The sequence below is a fragment of the Simochromis diagramma genome, unplaced genomic scaffold, assembly GCF_900408965.1.
Source record: "Simochromis diagramma unplaced genomic scaffold, fSimDia1.1 OVJJ01000695.1, whole genome shotgun sequence".
Classification (NCBI taxonomy): domain Eukaryota; kingdom Metazoa; phylum Chordata; class Actinopteri; order Cichliformes; family Cichlidae; genus Simochromis; species Simochromis diagramma.
Window position 1 is genome coordinate 563,830 of NW_024387488.1, and position 9,399 is coordinate 573,228.

Genomic DNA, 9,399 nt, shown 5'->3' on the forward strand with positions numbered 1-9,399 from the left:
CTGACAAAGTGAATTAGGCTAACAGATCTCAAAAAGCAACATGGCACAATCTAAATATACTGCTGAGAAACTAAGTCATTGACATCTATAATTCTGGAAATGTTTACAAAGCCATTTCTAAAGCTTTGGGACTCTGGTGAACTACAGTGAGAGTAATTAAACAGAAATGTAGAAAACTTGGAACAGTGGTGAAGCTTCCCAGGAGTGACTGGCCCATGAAAATTACTCCAATAGTGCATAAACAACTCATCCCTGAGGCCACAAAAAAAACCCAGAACAAAATCTACAGAACCACAGGCCTCAGTTGCCTCTCAGAGTTTAGAAAGAGACTGGACAAAAATGACATCCATTAAGGAGTTCAAGGAAAAAAAACACTGCTGACAAAAAACAAACAAAAATTTTTTGATGATCCCCAGGACTTTTGGGAAAATATTCTGTAGACTGATGACACTTAGTCTCATCACTTTTTGGAGTGTTTGAGTCCCGTTGCATGTGACATAAAACTAAAATCAGATTGAGATGCTGAGGCATGACTTTAAATAGACAGTTCATGCTGGAAAACCCTGCAATGTGTTTGAGTTACAACAATTCTGCAAAGAAGAGTGGACCAAAATTCCTCCACAGCTATGTGAAAGACTCATTGCCAGTTATCACAAATGCTTGATTACAGTTATTGCTGCCCAGGTTGGCCCAAACTATTTTTAGGTTTAGAGGACAATTACTTTTCACACACGGCCATGGAGATTTGGATAACTGTCTTCCCTTAATAAATGAAACTGTCATTTAAAAACTGCATTTTTTATTTACTTGGATTATCTTTGTGTATAATTAAAATAAGTTTGATGATCTAATACTGGCTAATAAATGTTGAGAGACTGAATTTCAACAGATTTATCACAGTAGTTAGCACCATGACTGCCACTTCTGTAGAAATGGATGACATTGGATTTAAATTCAAATCCATTTCAAATTCAAATTCAAATTCAAATTTTATTTGTCACGTACACAGTCATACACAGTACGATATGTAGTGAAATGCTTGGACAACTGCTCGTGACCTAAAGAAAACAAAAAAGGAAAAGGCTATGAATAAGATAGGAAATAAATATGAAAAATTAAAAAGGGTAAATTTAACTAGGAAGGAATAAAATATAAATTAAGGTTAAAAATGAAATAACTGTACAACACAAATTAGAATGAACCTCCAGGATGATTTTGAAATGGTTTCATACAGGAATTATCCCATATCCACGTGGTGCATAGGGAAGGGGAACATTGAAAGTGATTTTACCTTTTCATGTTTCAAGGAAGACATGAAGCTGGAGGCGAGGCACAGTGAAGATGTGTAACAGGAACACTAAAACAACAAATTATGGCAACCAAACAGGTCATTATACTGGAAAGCTTGTATTCGATTCAGAGCAGTAAAATAAACTGTTGTAAATGTCAGTAGGCACACTGTAAACAGATGGCAAGTCTAGCTGCTAAGGTTTTACTGTAATCTAACAATGACATTTATTGCAGTGCTGAAAAAAAAAACACCAACTGTGCAGGATTATGGTTGGTGAGGCATTCTAAGCACGTTTTTCTCCACAGTATGATTAGAAGCGGGTATTACATGTAAAGTCTGCACAGACCATCCAAACTTTCTGACTGTTTAAACAGGCAATCATAAAAAAATGTTTACCTGTCCTTATGTGTTGTGTTGCATCATTACAGTATATTTGTTTTAACACCTCAGATTGGCCCAGTGCCTCAGTGGCAAAGAAGTGCTACCTAACAGAGTCATGATGAAACAAGGAAGCTTGCTAATGAGAGGCACCTCACTGGTATTAACCACGGAAGGCAGTTGTTTTGCTGATGGGTGAGAAGCTATAATTTGATCTCAAAGGTATTATTATTTGTGTGTATTAGTTTAATGAGTTTGCTGAATATTTTGGGGGATTAGGTGATGGAGAGGTCTGGGGGCCAAGTGAAGGTACTGTTGTAGTCTGTTACAAATTACAAACCCAATTCTGAAAAACACTCATATTTCCCTAATAGAACATAGAAAACATAAAATTTTGAATTCTGTGGCAGCAACATACTGCAAAACATTGAGATTAGGGGCGTGGGGCAACAAAAGGTTGGGAAAGTAAATATTACTAAGAGCAAACAGATGGATGAACATTTTCTAACCAGATTGATTCACAGGCAACTGATCAGTGACATGATTGGGTATAAAAGGAGCATCTTAGAGAGGCAGAATTTCTCAGACGTTGGGGTTCGTCAAGCTGCAGTAAATGTTTCTAATATGTGAAATTGTGAGGACTTTGAATAATTTATTTCCTACAGACCATAATTTAATCAAAAGATTGAGAAAATTTGGAGAAATCTCTGTGCGCAAGGGATGAAGCCAAAGATCAGTACTGTATGCTTGTGATCTTTTGGCCTTCAGGCAACAAACTAAATGATTTTGTGAACCTGGAAAAACTAACTAAAATAAAACAAAAATATTGAGTAAATATCTTTAGTTTTAGTATTTGTTAGTTTGGTAAAAACAAAGCTAAAAAACAATTTGCCTGATTTGGGATGAGTGTTTATTGAGACTGATATCTATCTCTGGGGCGATCGTGGCTCAAGAGTTGGCAGTTCGTCTTCTAATCAGAAGGTTGCCAGTTTGAGCCCCAGCTCCGACGGTCTCTGAGCGGGTGGAGGGAGGTTTGGAGTCTTCTCCCACCCCCATTCTCTGCGGCCTGCTGGAGCGGGAGGGCTAGTAGGAGGAGTTGGCCGTCCGACTGCGGTCTGGGGTGTGGGGCCTCCCTGCTGCTGCGGAGTCGGGGTGGTCTGCCTCTCCCCACCGCAGGGAAAAGGGTAACACCACCTGGGTCTGGGTGCAATTCCCCCCTCCAGGGGCAAGGGTACCTAGACCCGGTTTGTAGAGTACGCTTGGGGAGTGTGATTGTGTGTACAGCGTCTCTTTATGTCTGTCTCCACGTTGGTTGAGTGTGGAGTGAGTGCCTATGAGAGCATGAGGGTGGGAATGGATGTTTGTGTCTGTGTGTGCCTGTATGTCTGTGTCTATATGTCAGGTTGGGTATCAGACGCCACCTCTCTGGGGACACCTCAGGCCCTCCAAGGTATGGAGGCCTATCTCCACCCACCACCACTTCCCCTGCCGGTGGCGGACTCCCTCAGGTGTCGGTGTGTTGGTGGTTCTTTGTGTCTGGGGGTGGGCGTCCGGGTACACACCGGCTCACTCCTTGGCGGCCGCTTGTCGGGGCCTGGGGCCTGGGGCTCGCTCGGGCCCCTTTGGAGATGGGGTGCCCCCGGCCTCTCGGCCTGGGGCTCGGTCACTGAGGCACAGCTGGGGGCCGGCGGAGCTCACGGGCACGTCACTGCAACTCCCCCTGGCTTCTGCTCCGCGGCTGCTGGGCGAGCCCTCATCTGGGACTCTCCTCAGCTCTTACTGGAACAGTGGCGCGGCTGCCCCTCTGTTGGTCTTCCATGGTCTCTTGTGTTCTGGGGGCCTCTGGATGTCTGGAGTTTTGATCTCCTCCATACCCGCTTCACACCCTGGAGAACGGGGCTGTGGCCCCCCCACACTCCCTAGCAGATCATTACATGGAGAAACCTTTGGAATGCAAGCATGCTGATCCACACAGGTATGCACACAGGTGTACACATGGGTATTCACAGACGCGGACTAAAGCTTTCTTGGCTGCTGCCTCAAAGCACACTGTGCGCTGTCTATCTTGCGTGCGGCACAATATCGTTTATTATTTAGTAACTATTGATATCTATGACTAGCTAGTTTATTGTGATGGTGCTTTGTTTTCTCTATTATTATGTTGCTCTTTGTTGTTTGCTGTCGCCTCTGTTTGTTTGTTTTTTTGTTTGTTTGTTTTTTTCTCCATACAGGTGACCCAGGAGTTTTTTTTTTTGTTTTTTTTTTTTGTTTGTTTGTTTTCTTTCTTTCTCTCCCCCTCTTTCTCTCATTCATTCCCCCTGTCCTATTTATTAAAAAAATAAATAAATAAAAAATTAAAAAAAAAAAAATTATAAAAAAAAAAAAAAAAAAAAGACAAAGGATGAACTGAAGCTCTGCCATCACGTAATGTCGCATACTGCTGTTTCTGATGTCATTTAAAAAAAAAAAAAAAAAAAAAAAAAAAAAGAAGGTTGCCAGTTTGAGCCCCAGCTCCGACGGTCTCGGTCGTTGTGTCCTTGGGCAAGACACTTCACCTGTTGTCTAGTGGTGGTGGGCAGCTGTGGCTACAATGTGGCTTGCCATCACCAGTGGGTGGATGACTGAATGAAGTGTAAAGTGCTATACAAATACAGGCCATTTACTGAGCTGATTGAGTCAGCTGCTTTCAAAATTTTATTTTAATACCTGTACTAATTTTCCTGCTTCCTTGTCTCTGACATATGCCCTCCGTAACATAATTATAAAGACTAAAACTAACACTAAAACTAATAAAAACTGAACTAAACATAATAAAAGAATAAACTGAAATAAAAAATCAGCTCTGGAAACTAACTGGAACTAAACTGAATTGAAACCAAAAACCAAAATAAAATAATAAATACAAAAAAATGCTAATAAGAACAAACCAAAACTATAACTCTGTACAAAATTAGTTTTTTGTATAAAGGGAAGGGTGGCCATTTTAACAAAATGAAATTTTCATTTTATTAATTCATTTTATGGATTTATTTATTTGTTTAACTTTTTCAGACTAAAAGAAAACAATGATGTATTGCTGGCAAAATATTACACTGGCTTGTCAATAAATAGATGAATTTTAGTAGATTAAAAAAAAATGTAACATGCCTGTAAATAATTCCAAAATGCAAATGATCCTGTTTTGGGACTAAAAATGTTTCAAATAAGTAAAAAAAAAAACCCAATACATTGTTTTCATGTTGTTTGTTGTATAAATTATTAAAACCACCTTTTGTTTTATGTTTATTTTGGTTAGGAGTGACGTCACCGTGACGTTGTTGTATATAGGGCTTTGGCGCGTGATGTCATGGAGGGAGGGGGGCACGCCCCCTCCCGCCATGACAGTAGGCCAGACAAAGCACATGGAAGCGTCAGCTATGGTTCGTATGTACTGTGTTGTCGGTTGCAACGGTAGATCACACGATAGGGAAAGGAAAGAAGCTGGAAAATGGGATCTCTTTTCATTGTTTCCCCTCCTGGAGGCAACGGGAGGGATCTCATGTATCCGATAATACTAAACAAAGACGTCAGGCTTGGATTGCAGCGGTCAGACGAGTGGATATCAAGTTCTCTGCCAGCCCCAAACGAGAGCAATTGCCCACCTGAGAATTCATGTTGAGCGAGTAATAGGTAGTTTGCGTAACAAGTTCAAAATGCTACACACTACAATGCCAATCCGTTTACTCACATCATGTGAGGGTGAAGACACAACACTGCTTGATAAGATTGCTAAGGTGTGCTGTGTTTTGGTGAATATGTGCCCCAGTGTGGTTGTCAAACCAGGGCCAAATGAAATTTGCTCTTTGCTCGTGTTGCATGTACAGTTCATTGTAAATAATTGTACTTTCTGTAAAGTGGTTTCAATAAAACAGAAAAAAGTATGTTTATTTTTTTATTCAAGATCTGTTCACATGTACTTAGCAAGTACATACACATGAAATGCAAACTATTTACATGGCAACGCACAGCTGGCATCAATCGTGAACCGTTCATCTAGAGCAAATTTTGGGGCAGGTGTTGAGGAGAAGTCAATGTTATGTGCAACCTCTGGCTGTATCTTGGTCATATGGTCAACGTACTCACAACGTGGAGGCTTAAAAACGGCCAAATCTTGCACCCAACCGTTTGTGAATCAGATGTGCGCCTCCAGGGATTTATAATTACGAAAATGATTTCCCCTATGCGCTGACTCCACAGGCAAGGTACGCGAAGATATCGGGATAGGACAACGGCGGTAGGCTGTCTGGGTTTCCACTCCACTGCCTTATTTCATACAGGTCCACATTACCGATGCACGCTATTTTTTCCAAGTACCGTCTCTTGGCTTCTGGGCGCAATCAGTCGCGATACAGCCCTTTTGCGCTGATTTTAAGCATGGTTCTGGCAGTCCCGCTTCCAACACCGTGGCCCTTTCTCAATATGCGTACTTGTGCGTACTTGCGTTCTCGTGTACTCGTGATACGTCATCAGTCGGAGACCAAGTACTGTTCCAATTCAAAGTACGCATCAAGCCGAGAACGCGAAAAAGTCCCGGATGTGTTCTCGCTCCGCCCATTTTATCGAGCATGCATCGGTGGTGACTGTCACTACCCGATCCGTACCGGAAACCCGATCGGTACCCCGCATGCGCGAAAGGTGTCTACTTCCGGTCGAAGCATTTTACGATAGTTACAGGTCAGAGTATCTGTTAAGATTTTAAGAATAACAAGTATCTCTTAAAATGTTTCCGATAATGAAACATTTAATATAATGTAGACAAAAACAAAAAAATTAAAAGATAGTGACAGATCGGGACTCCCGATCCTTACTGCGCATGTACAAAGTCGGACCGTACAAATCGGGTCTACCCGATCCGTACCGCGCATGTGCAGGGGTTTTCTTCTTCTTCTGTTCGTTTAATGGCAGTGTACGCCCCAGTGTACGAGGACACCGCCACCTGCTGACTGAGCGAATGAACCCATTCATTCTGAATTAGCGTCATTACAAACGTGTGTTAAATTTGATTTAGTTATAATCGAGTGTGTTTATGCTTGTCTGTGTGGAGAGGATTGTTGGAAAAGTGATGATAATGTCCGCTATCACTGTCAATTGCCAGTAAACACTTCATCTGGCTGCTGAATCTTCACTTGACATATTATAAAGTCTGTATTATTAACTCTGTCATTAGGCACCATTCTTCTTATTTTACGGCGCTGTTGTTCAATCGGGGAACGCTCTCTGTTGAGGAGAAAAGCAAAAATTTGTTGCGGATACGGATTATCCATTGTTTAAATGTCCCGGTAGTCGAAAAGGAGGCAGAATTGCTGAGAAATGCTAGGAGCTAACTGGGCGCTAACCGTGGGTGTCACTACCCGATCCGTACCGGAAACCCGATCGGTACCCTGCATGCGCGAAAGGTGTCTACTTCCGGTCGAACCGTTTTACGATAGTTACGGGTCAGAGTATCTGTTAAGATGTTAAGAATAACAAGTATCTCTTAAAATGTTTCCGATAATGAAACATTTAATATAATGTAGACAAAAACAAAAAAGTAAAAAGATAGTGACAGATCAGGACTCCCGATCCTTACTGCGCATGTGCAAAGTCGGACCGTACAAATCGGGTCTACCCGATCCGTACCGCGCATGTGCAGGGGTTTTCTTCTTCTTCTGTTCGTTTAATGGCAGTTTACTCCCCAGTGTACGAGGATACCGCCACCTGCTGACTGAGCTAGTGAACCCTATTGTAAACTGAATTAGCGTCATCACAAACGTGTGTTAAATTTGATTTAGTGATAATCGAGTGTGTTTATGCTTGTCTGTGTGGAGAGGATTGTTGGAATAGTGATGATGATGTCCGCTATCACTGTCAATTGTCAGTAAACACTTCATCTGGCTGATGAATCTTCACGTGACATATTACAAAGTCAGTATTATTAACTCTGTCATTAGGCACCATTCTTCTTATTTGACGGTGCTGTTGTTCAATCGGGGAACGCTCTCTGTTGAGGAGAAAAGCAAAAATTTGTTGCGGATATGGATTATCCATTGTTTAAATGTCCCGGTAGTCAAAAAGGAGGCAGAGCTGTTGAGAAATGCTAGGAGCTAAATGGGTGCTAACCGTGTCATTCAAATATATTGAATGTCGCAATGTTGGCAAAGAGAGGAAGTGACGTAAGATTTGCGCATGCGGGGTACCGATCGGGTTTCCGGTACGGATCGGGTAGTGACAGTGGCTGTATCCCAATTCAGGGTCTGCAGCCTTAAAGTACGCAGCCTCAACAGTCCTCAAGGGCCGCTGACTCAAAGACCACTAAGGCCGGAAGTGCGAGGCTTGTGAAATGGGACGGTCTAGCCTCCGTTGTGCTGCCCAGGTTGCCTAGCAACCATGATACTAACAGCTGGAAACGTTTCATACAGCTTTGTTTGAAAGAAATGAAGGAGAAAATCTTTTGTTCATTTGTTTGTTTGTTTCTACATGAGCTTTGATCATTCTCTGTAAGATGAAGGTCAGCTATTGAACGGCGTATATTTTAAAGTAAAGGCTTTAAAACCAAGTTAGTACAAACGTCACTAATGTCACATAACTTTGCCGACATGTGGCCAACAGTAATGTTTTAATGTTCTTCGTTATTAAGCATTTGCACATAAATAAGTGACATAATATTCAGTACTTACTTAAAGTTTACTCTTCGGGAGCCCCTCATCCGCCGTTTTTTTTCGGTAAAATTATCCACACCCACCGCCGCGCTATGCATTCTGGGATATGTTGGGCCACGAAGTCTACACCGCCACGTCCTTAAAATTCAGGGAAATGAAGGACACATTTGAGGGCCGCATTTCGAGCAGCCTTCGAATTGGGACAGCCTTCATCGCGTCGCTGTGACGTAATCGGCCTTAAAATGCGGCCTTTAAGGCTGCAGACCCTGAATTGGGATACAGCCAGTGACTTGTGTGGACTTGGTACAGCTAAACATCCCAGAATGCATTTCGTCCAAAACTCAAACGCGGCAATGGCGGACGAGCGGGGCTAAAAACGTTTAAATATTACTCTTTCTGGGACACAAAATAAACTTTTAAGTTATTTTCAAGCGAGAATGTAGCTGTGTAAACTTCAAATATTGGCTCGATTTATCAAGATATCATATGTTTCCAAACGCGCTCCGACGTTTTCGGAGACGTCTGTGACCCACCAGCTCCATAGCAGACAACGAGGTCGAGGATCATTAGAGCCGGCGAGAACACATCGCCGGCTCTCCCGGCACATCGTTTTCAACCCCTCCCCCCGCGGTCTTTTCGCTACTCAGGTTAAACAAACCCCAAACCCCAGTAGCTGTCTATTGTATTGAGTGTCCACTAAAATAAAAATAAAAGCGTTCTAACATCTCACCTGCTTGTTTTTATTAAGGTATGTACACGTATGTACATGTACACTATTTTTATTAATAGAGATTTCACTACTGAGGTTAAACATGATATATAAGTCACTTAGATCACTTCTAAATGTTAATGTTTGGTTTATTTCAGTGTTTTATTTGTTCCTGAGTAAACCGGCTTGGCTGTGATTAAAGTTAAGCTTCATAACATATTACTCACAGTTAAATTAAGAGGGGACGGCAGTAAAAACTCCGGACCTGTGACATCATCAAGTACGCCGGTGTTCCAATTGTACATGTCCGTGCTCGCGTTCTCGGCAAGTCCGTGCTCCCGTGC